At 38.7% G+C, this 19,892-nt stretch overlaps 1 protein-coding gene across 1 annotated transcript in view; it reads right to left on the bottom strand.

The window, feature by feature from the left end:
* Prickle1 (prickle planar cell polarity protein 1) overlaps positions 1 to 19,435 on the bottom strand; it is a 106,263-nt gene extending 86,828 nt beyond the window's left edge. The window contains exon 1 of the mRNA XM_071609955.1: positions 19,388 to 19,435. The gene's annotated coding sequence lies outside the window, so the exon portion shown is untranslated. The remainder of the gene's footprint in view (positions 1 to 19,387) is intronic.
* Positions 19,436 to 19,892: the final 457 nt, after the last annotated feature.

Below are 19,892 nucleotides of genomic sequence, written 5' to 3'. Positions count from 1 at the left end.
GTCTTCTTTGATATAAGGAGAGTAACTAAGAACCGAGTAGGGAGGAAGAGCAGGAGAAGAAGATTAACATTAAACAGGGGTGAGAGGTGGGAGGGAAAAGGAAAGAGAAGGGAAATTGCATGGAAATGGAAGGAGACCCTCATGGTTATACAAAATTACATACAAGAGGAAGTGAGGGGAAAGTGGAAAAAAACAACAAGGGGGAGAAATGAATTACAGTAGATGGGGTAGAGAGAGAAGATGGGAGGGGAGGGGAGGGGATGGGGGATAGTAGAGGATAGGAAAGGCAGCAGAATACAACAGACACTAGTATGGCAATATGTAAAACAGTGGATGTGTAACCGATGTGATGCTGCAATCTGTATACGGGGTAAAAATGGGAGTTCATAACCCACTTGAATCAAAGTGTGAAATATGATATGTCAAGAACTATGTAATGTTTTGAACAACCAACAATAAAAATTAAAGGAAAAAAAATAAATAAATAAGTAAAAAAGAAAAAAAAAGTATTCCTTGATGGACACAGCCAATTATTGAACTAATATTTATTGAATACACATTCTGTGCCAGGCATTCTGTTAAGGGCAGGATACACTCTTTAATAACCTCTAATGTCTCCCAAAAGTCTACACTGACTCCTTCTAAATGAAACTGAACCTCACGAACTTTCTGTACCAAAGCTGCAAGGGCACAGTCTGGTATAGAAATTCATAGTCTTGCCTGATTGTTTCTGGGATATTTCCTAACAAAATGAATGAAACTTTTGGTGTGTTGTTAACAATCTTTATAAATACTTCAATTGTTCTTTTTTCAACTTGTAGTCTTCTCAATCTATAGAATAGGAGCACTCTTTCCTATAGAATACGAGCACTCTTTCCAAAATGACATAAATGTCCAAGACAGAAGGTTAAGAAATATAAAGAATTCAGGGATGGGGATATGGCTCAGTGGTGGAATGCTTAACTAGCATGTACGAGGCCTGGGGTTCAATTCCCATACTGCAAAAATGGAATATAAGGATTATCATCTTTAGGTAAGATATGCATTCCTCTTTAAACACAAACAGACCCACAAAGAAATATAAGAGAAACATTATCACCCTTGTAAACATTCACCTCCCACTTTATAACCTGATATATAAAATTTCTGATAATGTGTGATTTGTACATCTTCAGTGTTTAATAAATGTTCATTGTGAATGGAATCTGGTCTAATAAGCACTCACCTGGAGATGAAACTAAAAAAAATAAATTAAACATGGAGATTGTCCTTGAGATCTGTAGAGAATTTGCTATACAAATGGCATCATTTTCACTAGTCTTCAAGAAATAGGGAAAAAAAAATTTTTTTTGATACCAGGGATTAAACCCAGGGGCACTTAATCATTGAGCCACATTCCCAGCAAACCCACCCCCTCCCTTTTATTTTGAGACTGAGTGAGTCTTACCAAGTTTCTTAGGGCCTCACTAAATTGCTGAGGCTGGGTTTGGCCATCCTCCTGTCCCAGCCTCCTGGTCTGCTGGGATTATAGGTGTCTGCCACTATGTATACCCAGCTGAAAAATTTTTTTGCATTATTTTCAATAACAAAAATCCCACCATGTGAACATGAAGCAACAAGAGAAAGCACACAAGGTAAGGCAGCAAATATAGTTTGTGGAAAAAGTGCTGCTAGTGAGCAGCATTTTCAAGAAACTCATCTTAGACCAGGAAGGCAATGTGATGCTATTGTGTACATTTAAAAAAATTTTTTTTTTCCCCAGTACAGGCGATTGAATCCAGGGTACTGAACCACTGAGCTGTATTTCCAGCCCTTTTTATTTTTTTATTTTGAGAAAGAGTCTCACTAAGTTTTAAATCCAGCCTTGAATTTATGATCCTCCTGCCTCAGCCTCCTGGGTTGCTGGGATTACAGGCATGTGTGACCACACTTGGCTAAAAAGTGTATTATAATGCAGAAGAAAGGTAATTTATGAAGAAAAATAATAAGCAGAAAGAAAAAAAAATCCATAACCCTCTCTGTCAGAGCCCAACACAAAACCCAAGAATGATCGCTCCTTACGTAGTACTTTATAAACTTTCTCTTCTACTTAAATATATCCTGAATATCTTTTTATATCAGTTTACTTCTGAATCTTTATTTTTAAGAGCTGCATATTTTTTCACTCTATTTATATACTATATTCCCCCCTAGTTTTTAAAGTCCAAAAAAGCTCTTTAACAACATCTTGAAATGTAAAATTAAATAAATAGACATTAAAGTGAATCATTTCAGCAATGAGCCTAACATAAATGGATATGGAATCATTTTTAATTGAAAATACAAAATTCTATAATGTGCCATTAAATTTCATAATGCCCTTAGAGTTGGAATTTTTATGCAGTAGAGTTCAAGCTCAAGTTCATTTGGAATAGAAGTGAAGTGACTAGTTTTAGGTACTGACTATGAAGAGAGGAAAGGTCATTTCAAGTTTGTTTAAGACTGCCATCTAGTGCCTCCTTTCTTCTTGCTGGTTGTGGGAGGATTTCTTTGAGAGTCAGTTTAAGGATATCTATGGTAACTATCTGGACTATCTGGACTCATTAACTTAGGTTTTCAGATTGTATGTCATTCTTAGGGTACCATCTGTGCCAATTAAGGAAACTGACTGTCCTGTTCAGTGGTCTTGGAGAAAAAATGAGGCACAGATGTAAGGTAAAAAGCAGTCATTCATCATCCTTTAACTGTCCTATGCAATTAGACATAACCCTCCAAACAAGACAAATTATAACCTCTTTGTAGTGACATAATCTCTGGAACAAAGGGATCAATAATGGGAACATATCACTCCAGCCAAGCTACATGTTAAAGATGAGCAGTGTGGCATTTGGAAATTCTGCTTGGAGTGGTATAGCTGAAAGATTCTGTCATCAACTAACGAGCACAGATTCTGAAATGAGAGCCCTGAAGAGGATACCTGCTATTGACTAGATAGTTGCTGTGTGACCCAAGGCATTCCTTTGTGAATCAACATGGAATCAATGTCCCAGCATGGTGTGAGGTGGCACTGTACTAATGGACAAGTACACTTGCAAAGGAAGCAGGCAAAACAGACCTCAACCTCATAAGCTCATTAGCCAATCCAAATTGGAACAGTGCCAAGACACCTGGGTGGCTATGTCCACCTACCTGAATTACTCTGGACATTTCAATTAGATACAGTTCCCTTTCTGGAGCCATAAATTACTTAAGTTTTACTATGCACCGTTAAACAATTGTCATACTCCACGCTTAAGTGGCTGCCTTCCAAATGGGGTATAAAGTGATTCTGTGATAAAATTCACAGGAGTCCTAAAGTATGAAAGACATGGTATCAGTTTTAGATAAAATTCCATTGGCAGTTCAACAGATCAAGACGTTTATTTCATTTCAACAGGTCACAGAATTATGATTAGGCAATTCTGCATAGTATTAATGTTTCTTTCTAGAAAACACCTAGTTGATTCATAAGGAGAATAAATCTTTTCAGAAAGTTCTTTCATGTTTATTTCAGTGGATTGCCAAATCCAAATGTACATCTTTAAAAGTAAAATGTTCCACATTCAGTAAATTCTTGAAAATTATATCTTTAACATATAATTCAAAATAAAGAATAAAATATTTTGCCTTATTTTAAAGCAATTATTTTGTATATTTGGGAAATTAGTTTCATAAGATTTACAAATGCTAATGTAGCAGCTTAATATAATATACAATGGTTTGTGTGAATTTAACTTTGATCCCAAAGGTTGTCTTAGCAAATGCAAAACATGTAATTTCCTAGGCTTGATCATACAAATCCCTTCAAATTGTCTGACAGATTTCATTTTCATTTGGTCACTGAAAAAGTAAAAGGTAGCCTAGTTTTTTTTTTTTTTTCTTGCAATATTCTGTTAGTGTTATTGAGAAAAGATGTAAATGCTTTGGGCTTCTCCATTGTACAAATTTGGTATGAGTTTCAGAGTAAAAATAAAAAACAGCAAACTCCTTGAAACCAGACTACAGAAGGGTGAACTGTCAGGCACAAGTCCAGGCTGCACCTACAGCTGGTGGGGCTACAGGGATGAGCTGCAACCAGTCCTGGGGCTGGCCTCCTCGGAAGAAGTAGATGAATTCACTCATTCCAGACCTTGGGTTTGAAAATAAGCAGGGACTCTGGTGACTTTCAGACTCACCTCCTGGGATGGGAGCTTGCATTTGCTTTTATGGTACCAGAGTATGAACCTTCACCAGGAACTTAGGTGTCCTAGGTCCCCAGGTACTAATGGTGACACACAGCCCCCTGAAGTCATTGGCCATCACTGAGCATCAAAGAATACATGTGCTAATTGAGGTCCATCATCTTTCCTCCCCATTTCAGGCAACCTGTATGAGTACATTCCTGGCCCTGCCCACCCCCCCCCCCCAACAGTGAAGTCCTGAAGGAAGAAGATATGGGTTTTATCTTTGATCTCTCTTTCTCCTTCCACCCCCTTTCATGGAACACAAAGGACTATGTGTATACTATATTTCTTTAAGAACTATTTGTTGAATGAATGAAAGAATAAAGAGATAGTTTTTTCAAATGTATTTTTAGTTGTTGATAGACCTTTATTTTATGTATTTATTTATACTTGGTGCTGATAATCAAACCCAGTGCCTCACACATGCTAGGCTAACATTCCAGCCCCTAAAGAGATAAATTTTAAGTGTAAATAGTTTGGGCAGATTTCATATAACAATTAAACTTGAAAGATACATAAATATTTGAAAAGTTAAAAAAAAAAAAAAACACAACATTTTCTATATCCCAGATGATCTTCACCCATGACTTTGGAAAATTTAAACATAGAAATGTTGTTTAAACTATATCTCTAATATTTGTTTTTTCTTATTTTAAAAGTAACGTGCTTATAGCACAAAGGCACAAGGGATAAAATTATACCCATCTTAATATAGCCACAAAGAAAGAAACCATTACCAATATTCTGCAAGTATAAAATCTTACACAGAATGAGCAGGCCATCCATTCAGAACATCAGTGTCTTGTATATTTTTTTTACAATGTTTTTTTTAAAGTTATTAATCCAAGGAGCTCCTTGGGTATTGAAGTATTATTTCCCCCTAGACAAAAAGTAGCTTCTGATTGCTAATCAGATTGTACTAATCACTTACACTGAGACATTTAATGGCTAACTAAATATACTCTAGAATACTTGGCTTAAGAAATGAGACCAATATTCAAAGGTTTCTTTAAAATATTGCAGCAAAATATCAGAATTACTTCATTGGGCACTGTCATCAAGCCAGGACCACTAAAAGATGTACTTACCATCTCTACCAAAAAAAACAGGATAAGTCTGTGGGAGACAGTTGTCCCCTGGGTCATATCAGATCAAACTCTTGCAGCTCCTATTCATTTTTCTCTTTATTGACTCTATTTGGTCAATCTACAATTCTGATTGGTTCTTCTTAGAAATTAAGTTGTTGTTTTCTACAAATAGGTGACTTAACGAATATTGTTCTTAAAGATTGGCAGGCTACCAGAAGCTGAAGCAGGAGGATCTCAAGTTCAAAGCCAGCCTCAGCAAGATAGCAAGGCCATAAGCAACTTAGTGAAACCATATTTCCAAATAAAAATAAAAAGGGCTGGGGATGTGGCTCAGTGGTTAAGTGACTCAGGGTTTAATTCCTGGTACCAAAAAAAAAAAAAAAAGGACTGGAAAGTTAAAGGATTTTATCCTCACAGAAAACATAAAGGCAAGGTAAAAGCAGTAATTCTTTAAAAATCATCAAGTGCAGCAAGGGAGGCATTATCATGAAGATTCTCTGACACAGCCAAGGAAAAGATAATATTCCCTGAATGTAGAACAGAGAAGAGAAATGTGTTATTATTTCTTTCTCAGCATATGTATAGATTTGTTTTCAAACTGTTCAAGGAACCAGGAACCTTACCCTGGCTAGAAAGAGACTAGGGACAATGAGCTCTTTAAAGACAGAACCACTCTTGTTTAATGTTGAATGTTTGTATTCCCAGAATCTAACACCATGCCTGGCACACCACAGGCCCTCTGTAAAGGCATCCTGCAAGGAAAATCATGCCCCACCCCCTGAGTTGAAATAAAAATGGGGAAGTTTTGACACTGAATGGCTAGCATGCATTTGTGAGTGTAATTTAACTTTTTCAGAGAACAGAAAAGAAAGCAGGGAATATGCAAAATAGCATCACTTTGAAGTGAATAAATAGTCAGGAAAAGAGGAAAAAAATGAAAGGTTTTGTACATCCATTTAAGAAGCTAAGACAAGAGAAACCACTGTGCACCACTCTTAAAGCATCTCTGCAGCAGTGTGCCAATTGCACCCTGAAGGGCTGGCCTCCAGACCAAGGGCACACACCACTCCATTTCTATGCCAGCCTCTAACAGTCTGCTGAGAAGGCCACAAAGGTGTCATTAAGAAATCCAAGGTCTTCCTGCAGTACTTTCACACAGTCATTACCATCTGATGGTGTTTGATCTTTGAGTCACAGATGAAGTGACCCAGATTCAAACTGGTGATTATGAATGTCACATTTATATAGTCCTTGTGACTGGCGCAGCACCTCACAGTCACTTATGAATCTGCTGGGAGACACACCACAGCTCATTTCGTTGCTGTGCTTATCTGAACAATTCACAAACTTGATCGCCTTAGACATAATACAGAAGGTATAAGGCTTCCTGGTGGGACTCATTGTGACATTGGGCTTGGCCTAATTAGAATGTGAATAAGATCTGAGGTCCTGAGTATTTGTTGAAAAGTTAGTGATTTAATTAATCATAATACCCTAAAAGGAACACCCAGGCCAGTAGGTATGTGACATATGCCAATGTGCATTAGCTTAGTACAGTGTTTCACTACTTACTGCATATTTACCAGCTTTTATCTGGGGGGTTGTGGGAGATAAGAATGTTATTAGAGTATTTAAAAATATTAGGAATGCAACTAAAACAAGTTATCTTTATTTTCTAGTTAAATACTCTCTTAACCTCCCCAAATTAATTCACATCTGGTCAATGAATACACATGCACACACACATTTTTTTCTTTTTTGCAGTATGGGGATTGAACCCAGGCCTCATACATGCCAGGCAGGTGCTCTACCACTGGAGTACATCTCCAGTCCTTTTTAATTTTATTTGAAAGTAGGGTCTAAGTTGCTCAGGCTGACCTCCAGTTTGCACTCTTCCTGACTCAGCCTCCTGAGTAGGATATGCACATTATAAACATAGTTTTTATTATTATATAATTACACAAGTAAACATAGTACTGTGAGTTCTGCTTTCAAAATCTTCCACATTTCCCATGCATAAACACACATTTGTAATTTTTATGATGAACATAAGTAGGCCATTGTAACAACATCAGATTATTTGCTCTTTAATATCTTAATTTTTTTAGCCATTGTATCAACTGTTAAACCAGACTTTGAGTCACGGCAAGACTCTTAAGTCTTTAAAGCTATTGCTGAATATTGAATTGGTCACACTGAATAATAAGATTAAAGCTCTAAGTTGAACCTAGCAAATAAGACTACCTTAGATTGTTGAATAATTCAAGTCAATGATTCAAGTAGTGATGATGATGATGAATATAAAAATAATAATAGCAGCTAAAATCAGTTATTTATTATCTAGTCTCCTGAAATTATGCTCTCTAAATCCAGTATTTTAGAATCAAATAAATTCTGAGTGTAAGAAATCTCAGGAAGGTAGACCAGTAGAGGAGAGGAAGAGGAATAGGGGGAGGGACAAATGATGGGAACAGGGTGGGGGGTGGTACTGGGGACTAAAATAGAGTAAATTAAACTCCATGCATGTATGATTATGTCAAAGTGAATCTAACTATAAGACACCAATAAAAAAAAAAAGAAGAAATCCCCAGGCCCTTCATTTTTAACTGAAGAAACTGAGGCACAGTACAGGTAATTGGTCCAGAAAATTAATTTAATCATGCCAAGTCACGTAAAAATTATTAGCAGGATACAATAGTTATCTAATTTAATATAGCACACAGGGAAGCACAGTAATATTTATGAAATAGAACATGAATCAAAACAAATTTTAGTAAGCTTACTTTCCCTTTCTGCTATTCTTTCTTTATTTCTAAAACTTCAACTGCAAGCATGCATTTATTTAGGAATTGCCAAGCCAAAGTTCCTTGTAAATTGGGGTAATCTTGGTTAGGCCCCCCACAAAGATGCAGTAAAGATAAATGAGGTGATTCTGAAAGTGCTTTGTGTAAATGAGATGAATCCAAATGCTTTGTGTATTTTGGAGGTATAAGTCTTATAGTCAAGAATCCCCAAGTTAAAACATGGTAATTTCTGGACAAATAAATTGGCTTGGCTTCTTAATAGGAAAGCTGATCTACTGCCAATTAAGTCCTGGAACCTGAGACATTAAAATAATTTCAAGCAAGTAGGTTTCCTGGTAAGCTGGTTGAAATCACTCAGAGGATTAGCTTTTCAAACTTGGAATTTAGATCAGGGGCTTTCTTGAGGGAGTGACAGTCTCTTGAAGTGTTTTAACAAATAAGGCAGCACCACAAATCTGTCTGAAGATACTACCTCTTTTTTCTTAAGGCTACAGGTAGCATGGGGCATGATGAAGAAAAAAGCTGTAGACCTTTCTTGCTGCAGATGTTCAGTTTGCTCTTAAACTAGCATCCCTTTACAGTATGATTACATTTCACTGGTCACTGTGGGGTGGGCAGGAAGGATGCTTTCCTCTATTCTATCACCTCTCTCTGGCCTTATCCAGATAAGAGGGAATCAACTTAGAAACTTCACTTCAGATGCCAAACAAAACAAGACATAACCAAAACCCAAAATAAAACTGTATCTAAAAAAAAAAACAAAAAACAAAACCAGAATTCTGGCTTCTGTTTATCTTCCATACAGAAGGATACACAAGTGCCTACTTTATAAAATAAGGTGTCATTTGCTAACTTTGTTGTCCATTATCAGAATTTGATTATAAGTTTAAAATTCTAACTTTCTCAACACTGATTATTATTACTATATTGAGGAGAAGATCTATTCTGCTTACATTTATTAAGTGCCTACTATGTGCTGGCAATACTCAGAGAGCTTGGGATAGAGCAGTAATCCAGAAAGCAGAGAGCAGATAGCAGAGAGGCATTATCCAACAGACAGTGACAAGTGCCCTGGAGAGCAGAAGGGCAGGTCCTGGGGTGTGGATGGAGCCCCTTGGGAGGCAAGGATGTTGCTCTTCCACATAAGGAGATGAGGGAAGCCTCTCTACTCTCAGGTGACTTTCCAACAGAGACCCGAAAGGTAGAGTGAGCATGATCCCATGTGTCCTTTTATAATAACTTGAAATCCAGCACAAACAAGGAGATTAGCTGTGAAACTTCAGGAAAGTTAAACCTACAAATATTAAGTCCTTATGCAGTACTTTGAATCAGCACTCAATTTATCTCAAATGATCCTTAAACTCTGTTTAGCTATGGCTTAATCTTTTTTCCTGACTGAAATGCTTCACAGTATCTCTTCACGTGATGTCTAAAAGAGAGTTTTCAGTTACACTGGGCAAACAACTCAAGTAGATAATTCAGGTAGAGATTTTCACTCTGAGGTCCTGGTTATTTGATTTAGCAGTGTGCACACAATAGGAAAACACATGCTGAAGTCAGCTGATTCTGTGACGGCCACACCTGTACTTTGAAACTATCCAAAGGAAATCAGACAGTTAGCCAGGTGTAGATGGCAAATTTTAATGTTCTTCTTTTAATTACAAAAAAAGCCAGGTGCAGTGGTGCACATCTGTAACCCCAGCTACTCTGGAGACTGAGGCAGGAGGATCCCAAATTCAAGGACAGCTTGAGCAATTTAGTAAGACTCTGTCTCAATATAAAAATAAAAAGGGATGGGGATGTAGTTCAGTGGTAAAGCACCTCTAGGTTCAATTCCCAGTATCAAAAATAAAAACAAAAACACAAAAAAATAACCACCAAAAACTCACACAAGAATTACAATTTACAATAGCAACAAATTCCAGAAACCTAAGTGAATTCCAAATGTCCCTTTTTATTTGTGCTGGGTAGACAAAGAAGCAGTGATACTGACTGGTTTAAATTCCTAAGTTCTTTTTGTTTTGTCTGTATGTATTTTGTAGTAATGGAAATAATAGGATAATGACAAGAAGTACTTCAAACACAGAAGAAGAAAAAGCAAAGAAATGAGATTAATTTTCATAAAACGATGTACCCAAGTATTTTCCCATGCTTGATAATGAATATTTAAGATGCATTATGGCAATTATGAGAAAAATGGAAAATGTATTTATTATATTTTATTGAAATTCTCTGATATTTTATGTGGAACAAAAAAATACATACACTGTGGATATGAACTTCTGTTTAGTACGAATATACACAGCTTTAAAATATTTTATGTTATAAAAGATATGATATAGAATTACATCTGTAAATGGATCAAAATAATTGCTGGCTATAAATAACGAACTAGCTTAAAGATTATTTCACTAGTTCAAAGAATGAGAATTTGCATTTCCATTGTTGAAAAGAACAAAGAGTTTAATGGCTTGACAGACACACACATATACCTAATTAAGAAACCTGTATTAATAAAGATACATTTAAAATTTCTGATTTTTAATTCAAAATATTTAAAAATAGGACCTAAAATTGTACATAATTTGTTGGATAAATTTTGAAATATTTATTGTGAAATCTTTATGGCTGAGTTATATTTCTTAAACAGGTACATATTGCAAGATGACAGAAAATTGAAATTCATTTATTCAACAAATACAAGAGCTTCAAAAGTAGGGAGACATAGGATAAACTTATTTTTTTCCAACAGTATGTTAATTATGCTTTTTAAAAAACTGGTCTCTAGGGCTGGGGTTGTGGCTCAGTGGTAGAGCATTTGCCTTGCACATGTGAGGCACTGGGTTCAAACCTCAGCACCACATAAAAATAAATAATAAATAAAATAATAAATAAAATAAATTGTGCCCATGTATAATTAAAAAATATTAAAAAAAATTTTACTCTAGAATAAAATGCTCAATATCTTTTTTTTTTTTTTTTTTTTTGGTCAGCCTCCAGATATCTTTTCAGATGAAGTCCTTCCAAATTTAAAGCAAAAAGGCCAGCTATTACTATGGAAAAATATAATAGATATGCTATTGAGTATGCTAAATATCTGGAAAAATGATCCCTCAAAAGTGTCTGCAATTTGATAACACTTGTATTGAACATATTATTTGAAAACATAACATAATTTGAAAGCTTTCTGGGCTCTCTGTATTTGTGAGGGGTCCACTGAGTGTCAGACACTGTGTTGGGCAAAGGGCATACAACGGTGAGCAAACATGGCTCCTCTCTGACACAAATAACCATCGGCCATGACACAGAACATAGACTGCCCTAGAACTGGGTTAAAATGACATCTATAATACTTTGATAGTAACATTAATGATGAAAGTAGCCATTAAGAATGAATGAATGGGGGCTGGGGTTGTGGCTCAGTGGTAGAGCACTCTCCTAGCACGGGTGGAGCACTTGGTTGGATGCTCAGCACCACATAAAGATAAATAAAAGTATTGTGTCCATCTACAACTAAAAAATACTTTAAAAAAAGAATGAATGAATGATCAAATGAATGAACAAAAGAGGGAAAAAGAAAAGAAAAAAGGGAGAGAGAAAGGAAGAAAAAGAAGGGCTGTTAGGCAGTTCAGCCTAGTAGAATTGGAAACAGAGTTCTTCCAGTTCTAAAATCTTCTTAGATGCCATGTAATTTGGTGGCTCAATCACAGCTGTAGTCTGGCATCACCTGAGGAGCTGTTCAAACTAAATGTGCAGGACCTTACCCAGCAGCTGGGAGGTTGCTCAGTGGAAGAGCTAGTGGTCAGCAAGCAGGAGGCCCTGGATTCAATACCTACTACCAAACAAAGCACAGAAACCTGCCTGGAACCTACTGCATTGAAATCTCTGTGAATGTGTACTTTGAAAAAGCTTCACAGGTGTTTATGATGAAATTGTTTGGTTAACGTGCACTTGGTTAGTCTAATTTTCTCATTTTATTTATGGGGAAACTGAGGCTCACAGAGGCTGAGAGAATGACCTCAAATCACACAGCTAATTATACGATAGTCTTTTTTGAGTTTTCTGATTTTCAGAAAAAGGCTGCAGAAAAACTTTTCTTTGCATTATTATAGTATGTCACCTTACTACTGTCTATTCTAGAGACTTCACTCAAGAAGAAACAGGATAAACTCTATTAAAAGTTCTCAAACCAAAGTGAAAAAGCCAGTGTCCACAGACAGCATGAACCTAACAAAAGAGATCCATCATACACTATAGAATAGCCAGTTGTTTCCTGCTTAAACAACCAAGTCAAGCTAGTTTAAAACACTTGATACAAATGTCATTACTCCTATCAGTTTCTCACTTCAGCACTGCAATGAATAATAATTTTGGTTTCTGTGGGTAAGGAGGGTGAGAAGAGTGATTTTTTCCTTAAAATTCAGGTTAAAAAAAAAAAAAAAAGGTACATTTCCAGTGCTTCAATATGGAGAGAGCGTGGTCTGCTTTTAACACATTTGGCAGGACTTGAGGACACATTTTTGGCTATTAGCCTGCCAAGATGTTTAAGCTTATAGAAGGCCCACAAAGGGAACTTATATGATTAAGTTGGTTGAACACAAACATCTTTTCTGTATATTTTACTCCCTCCTTTCACATTCACAAAAACATAAAAGGCTAAATAAAGCATTTCGGAATTAGGTGAGGGGGTAAGATGTTTATCACTTGGGATCCTTTCTGAAGGTTTGTGTAAATGAGAACTAGGCAACTCAATGAAATCATTCATATGATCCTTGCAATGAACAAAGCTAAGCATCGGAAAGCAGTTCAAAATTCCTACGGAGCATATGAATTTTCTTACAAGAAACATCTGTGATTCTCTAATGCACTTCAGCCCTAACTTTATCTCCTTCTAAAAATTATGCAACATGCATATATGGCAAGCACTGTGCATACTTATTAATTACATAGTCACAGAAGAATTTAAAATGTCTTCTCTTTTTGACATACATTGTAACAAATATTTCAACACTAAAACACTAGATAGTGTTCCTGCAAAAAAATCTAATAGTTTCCCAATGGTTCAGAAGACATATTTTAAAGCAAAACAAAATGCCACTTTATTTTGTCTCTTTTCACATTGTAAATAAGGAACTTATATTATTCAAGCATGTACACAGCATAATTGGAAATATCAGTTATAGTCAACAAGTTATGAGTGTCTTCTTATTTTATTTGCTTGCCATTGAAATAAAAGAAACAAAAGAAGTACAAATGTCCTTGGTGAAACTGTCACATGGTTTAAATCAGTTTATTAGTAGTAGAATGAAGGACCTGCGTGTGTGTATGTATGTGTACATACAGAATGCAGCATTAACTAGGGCAGAGGCCAATATTTCAACCCTAGTTACTGTGGATTTTGTAGCAATGGACCTGGGTGGGATGGGTGTGTCTGGTGGGGCTGGGTTGCTCAGCTGTGCAACTTTCTCTAGCTGTGCAACTTTCTTCCAAGGAGGTTTGTTTAATTGAGAGACAGTATCCAAGGATAATGGGGAGGAAAAGAAAAACTCATATGGGTCCATGGGCACTTACTTCTTCACAGTACCCTCCTCTACTAAGAAACAAACTCACATCTCCCACTACTATTAGTAACTAGTCAGACTTTGGCTTTAGGCAGAAATGTAACTTCCTGGATCTCGATGATCCTTAGCAGCCTGGGTTAATTTCAGCTGTCTCTACAGGGGCTACATGAACCATGGCATTTACAAATTTGGATTATACAGCACTATTTATTACATGATGGAAGATTTCCAAAAATGCCAGAAGAGATGTTGGCATTTATGCAAGTCAACTACTGTTCAACCCAAAGAAGCACTATATTCTATAGGATGTTTTTGCCAAGATTGAAAGAGCCTATGTAAAAACACCTTAATTAGGACCATCTTAGCACCTCACCATTGGATCCCTCTAGCTCTGGGTGTTATGTTTCAGGTGGGCCAAGAAACCATTCTGGGAACAGAACTCCCCAGTCCTATTACCAACCCATTCACTCCTTGAGAATGTGTATTTTCTTATTTTCAGATTTAATAAGTCAAATATATCTGGTAGCTATTAAGAGATTTAAACCACCACAGTTTTAAAAGGTTTCAGTGTTCAGAAATTTCAAGCCTACAGAAGAGGCCGATTTGGAGGGCTAGTTCTTACAGGATGGTGAAATTATTTGCTACTTCCTCCTCTGTTAAGAATGTTCTTATTAACCCCTCTTGTACTCTTTCAATGTTTTTTTAAACACCTCTTCATGAACCTATAAAAAGAAAAATAGAGAAATTTAAAGAAAAGACAATGTATCAAGTGATATCTAATGACTTATAAAGATAATTATAATGATAGGTCCCCGAAGAGAAAGAAAAACTTGAAAACATAGCTACTTACAATATGCTAGCAGATAACCTTTTCTCCATTTTCTTCTTTGGGGAAATCCAAACTGTACTACAATGGTTCTTTAAAATTCCTTTATTAAAAAGTTCCTTGTGCTTGCTCAAAGCATCTTAGAAAACTAGCATCAATATTGTATCACCCTAAGTGGTGGCTACTTTATATTAGACTTTTTTTTTTTTTTTTTTTAAGGCAACACAAATGGAGGAAAAGGTGGTTGTAAAAAACATCACAGGAAACCAAATAGCCTTTATTTAAATTAAAAGCAATCACAGCCTGATTCTTGGAACACACTTAGAAATGCTTTTTGGCATGCAGCTGCTACATGCCGCCAATATTGTGTGTAATTGGAAACATTTCAAACAGAATTGTTACCAAAGTCAAAGACCATAATTGTGAGCTGTGGGATCAGTGCCTCAGATAAAAGAGCGGCTGAATGAGTGCACACAGTACAGAGGAGTCCACGCGCACTGGGCTGTGTCTAACTGTAGTATTTCCACGGCATTATTGACAAACCTTTCTTTCAGAGACTCAATGAGAAAAGAAGGATGCAGAGGAAAGCTGGTGGATGCTATAAATCAGCAACTGGGACAAAACTCTTAAAAGGAGTCTATGACTTCAGTACCAGAACAACTGAAATAACACAGCCCTCACTTTTTTCCTTAAGTGTAATCCACCAGAAATGAAAAGCATCTCTCCCAAGGGTTTACCCTAAGTCTATCAGTGTGTGTGGGGGGGGGGGGAAGGGGGAAACAACCACACTTTCTTTAATTGGTCAGTTGACTTTTAGGGTCATTTAGGACCAAACCTGGGAGCAGGAGGAGTTAAGTAAAGGCAAATGACAGTTGCTTGCTCCTTTACAGCTCTAAGTTTTAAAATGTTTACATTGGCATCTGCCTTGCTGGATTTTTAACTTTTATTTAAAAATCTCTCTTTGTAGGAAAATGAACCTGGATGGGTGTAATCAGTTCAGTCTAGGCAATTATTCTTGTGCCCAGTGAGATCACTTCAAAAGTGACCAAAACTCATTTGGAGTTTAGCCTAAATTGTGAGCACAAACCAAGACACGGGAAAAACTGACCCCCTCACCCAGTAACTGGAAATAGTCTGGGCTAATGGACCAGTGGCTCAGGAACGGTACTTGGAAAAATCATGTCATTCTGGTACAGAGAAAGTGATCTGATTATTCTGTCATATCTCCGTACCAGAAGTGTCATGAAATCAGCACACTCTGACTTGTAAAGCATGTCTTTTCTCTCCTTTAGGAGAGAGAGAGGGGAAGGGGGGATACAAAGGCTTAGTAGCATTCCCCATGCCATTTCAGGCCAGGTCTTTTCTTCAGCTCCACAACATTCACTCACTAACACATATGGCATTAGTCCCCTTGACTTCAGTCCAGCATGACCCTGAACAAGGAGGTGGGTTGCCGATTACATTATGCTTGTGTATGTCTACAGGTGGAGAGCTCCAGAGGCCAACGGGCTGCCACAGTGGCCCCACACCCTCTTGCTCCCTGGCATTCTGAAGCTCTGGCTCCATAGGCTGCCTGAGATTTCGAGGAACAGCACCAATGCAGGGACTTGGCACTAGGATCATTGTACTTTTCTCTCCCGACTCCCTTGCTCACATAGACCTTGTAAAAGCATGAGTGTGCAATATGGCAATGCTCTATTCAGTGAGCAGAAGAGCAAGAAGCAATGGTCCCTCAGAACACCAGCCAACCAACCAGCCAAGAAACAACTCATTCACCTCCCTAACTCCTCTTTATTATGGAACAATTACAGATTTAAGCAATTTTAATATTCTCATACTAATAAGAGTTGAATAATTTTTATTATTTTATATAACATGGAGACAACAAAAAGAGATGTTTTCCTAATGGGGAAGGGTCTATCTTGGTCAAGGGGTATCTTTAATATTTCTATGCACAGATGGGAATCGCTTTGACTTTTAAAAATTACTTTCCTTCCTTAAAAGGAAAGATTTACTCTGTATATACTATTTTAACAAGGGAATCAAATGCAGTGATTAGAAAACAAGTAAATGATAATCTTTACTTCAAATTGTTTTCCCCTAATATTAGACAAGCTAAAATATATGTAGAGGCCTCAAAGAGTTAGTAATTGGAAGATAAAAGAGTCTTATTCCATTTCATGAGTATTACAGGCATTCAAAACAATTCAGTCACTTACAATATTCAAATCTTTGTATATTACTTTCAAGCAATTATATATTTTAGAGAAATTCTCTTCCCATGATACTTTTTAAACTTGTATGTAAGCTTACTTTTAAAATCCTTAAGGAAATTACAAAATTTAAACTTTTTTGGTCCTATCAGAGTTATGCTTGGAGAAAATATTAGGAACAATTCTATAATAGTTCGGCTATTAACTCTAGTGGGTTCCTTCTCTCCTCAGCTCATATTAGATTTTATTTCCATGACTTGAGCTGACTCATTACAACTCCTTTTATTGTAGAGACAAATGGTGATCCCATGGACTTTGATTATAAAAACACAATAAACTTTTTAAGCTTCATTGGTATTACTGGCGGAACTGATTGAATCTGTCACTTCAGTAAAATATATCACTTTTCTTCTAAAAATCTACAAATCAACAGGTTCACTCAGTGGTAAATTACCAATTAGTACCAAATTAAGGATGGAAAAATTAATTTACTAAATCCATTCACTCGTGTCAATATGTCTACCTCTATGCACCATCCAGTTATTCTCCTCCTCCCTCCTTCTTTTCTTCCTTCTTTTCCTCCTGGGCTTATTCATAAGTATGAACCACTATGTTAGTCATGACTTATTAGAGTTTCTTGAGCTCATCAGCAAGTGTGCTAACCCTTAACTGTGGGTAACATCCATTTATTTCTAGCACCTTTCAGTTTTAATATGGAGAGCACATGCATTGTTAACCTTTAAATCCTTTGTATAAACATTTCTGGAAGAGCTTGTAAAATATCTCCTTCTGTGTTTCCTGACTCGCCAGTTGATGGCATTTAGAACCCCTCTGGTACCAGCAGGTGCTGTATTTTGCTTTCTTCAGGCTCCAGCTAGCTACAATGACAGATTCCTGTCCCAGGCCAATCTCAGCCACCTAGGCTAGGATCACATTGGAGGCAAAATGAACCGGTCTCCACCAGACAGCAAGATAAATGGCTGCTGTTTAAGTTTAAAATCCCCTGGTGGGAGTAAATATTGTTCTAGGGAAAGAGGCTTGACAAATATTGCATCATCCTTACAGAGCTATCTTGATTAAAACAGAACTTTTAAATTCCATTGGTGCTCAATTCAAAATGTATCTATCTTGCTGTCATGGGATTCCCCCCACCCAATTCCTGGAGTCTGAAAACAGACATATTGTTGGGAATGGTCAAATAAGGCTGCTGTCCCTCAAGGGGCTAGAGTCCCACTCTTGATAATAGAAGGCCAGGCTGAACACTGACACTTCACTGAGGATAATGGAGACAGCAAAGGCTTAGTGGGAAAAGGCCAGTTGTCACCTAAGTGACAGGCAACAGCTGAGCTCACACATCTGGAGCCAGGACTAGGGCAAACATTAGCAACCCTCAGGACAGTCTACACCTTGGGCCAGTCTGAAGAGACGGATGGAAGTTCCCTTTATTCCAAAAGTACATTTAAAAATATCTGATGGTGAACCATGTCAATTATATAACATCAATGGCAGACATAGCCTTTCCAAGTGCTGATTAAAATGAGGCAGTACACGAAACTCTATGCAGGCAGAGATACTAGATCCGAGTCCATTAATTATAATTTGTCCTTCATAAACCTATCCTGAGAGCCACAAGAGTACACATCCTTTATATAATACAAATGCATTTGGAGTCCGCAGGAGAGGAAAGGTCTTTACATGTCCCTTCCTTTAGGCCGGTTCCCTTGGTGCATTCTTCACCTTGTGCATGGCTGCAGTTCTGCCTCTGATACTCTTTAAAATCAGCAGCAAAACGTGTTTGGCTTGTGATTCTGAATCCTCCGTAGGCTAGCAGGAACTCACTATGGTGCCAGCGGTCCTCCCGACCTCCCCCCGCCCCCCCAGCCCCCCCCCACCTCCGTCACCCCGCCCCACCTTCAGCCTCCTGAAGGCAATCTGTGGACAATTTTCCCAAAGTCCCAAAAATAACACGGCGCTGCCAATAGTCACTGGCGATGCCATTTGTTTTTCTTAGAGGGCAATGAAAATTTAACAGCTTTCTGGGGCATCCTGGGTCCTGCTCCTGCTAATTATTAACATGCCTAGTTTCTCCAACTTTTTCGGCCTAAAGGGAGAAAGACGCTCCGGTTTTCTTCATATAACGTGCTGCATTCAGAAAATAACATCACCGAGACGGAGGGAAATCTGCTGCACCCCTGCCAAAAAGCAATCGACCCTTTCCCCAGCGCTAGGAAAGAACCAAGACCCTCCCTCCGGACGCCAGTAGGTGACAGGCTATCCTCAGTGGCAACGACGTGCCAATGCACCCTTGCCTCCCAGCGCCCCGCATCGCCCCGACTCCCGGGCCACCGCACGGGTTTCTAGCAGGAGAGATCAGGGGAAGCATAGGATGTGATGCAGCAAACAGGAGCCATACGGGCAGCCTATCTGAAGCCCTCTTGGTGCTGCAGCCCAATACCTGCTTTCACTGTCTACACAGCCTCCCGAACGAATACGCTCATCTTCCTTATTTTCTGCTACACCATCCTAGTCTAGGTGTCACATATCCCCAGCTCTGACAGCGAAGGTGCCTCGACCCCGGCACTGCGGCGCTCTCCCCGCACCTACACGCCGCAGCCTCCCCTGCAGAGGCTTTCCAAAGCCCGGCTCCTACTTACCCCACGCCTGGGAGAGCGAACTCGGAGGGACGGTCCTCGGTGTGCTTCGGCGGGTCTGCGGAGCTGCGGTGGCAGCGTCAGGACTGGGCGAGAGTGCACAGCACGAGAATCATCCAGAGCCTAGAAAGTCGCCTTGCGAGCCGATGTCTGGGGGAAGTCAGCGCAGGCGGCTAGAGGCTGGCATGCTCCGGGCGCGCTGTCGGGCGGCTGCGGCCCCGGGAGGCGGCGCGGGCGCGGGCTGCAGGCAGAGTGCGCTCGGGTCCCGAGCCCAGCTCCGCGGCGCCGCCGAGCACCCCGCCCTCTGCCGCCCCGGCTTGGCGCGAGCAAAAACGCGGATCGGATACCGTCGCAGGATCGAGGCCTCCAGGCGCGCGTCCACGCGCTCCCTTGCTCGGCCCTGAAGAGCAAGGTCGGTGCCCTGATCCGGCTGGCGCCCGGATGCAGGGCGGCGAGTGGGACGTGCTTTCTGGCAGCGAACTAGGCAAAGACTGGCTCCGCGTGCAGG

The sequence above is a fragment of the Marmota flaviventris genome, chromosome 3 (assembly GCF_047511675.1).
Source record: "Marmota flaviventris isolate mMarFla1 chromosome 3, mMarFla1.hap1, whole genome shotgun sequence".
In the NCBI taxonomy this organism is placed as follows: Eukaryota; Metazoa; Chordata; class Mammalia; order Rodentia; family Sciuridae; genus Marmota; species Marmota flaviventris.
This window is presented reverse-complemented; position numbering and strand designations above follow the sequence as displayed.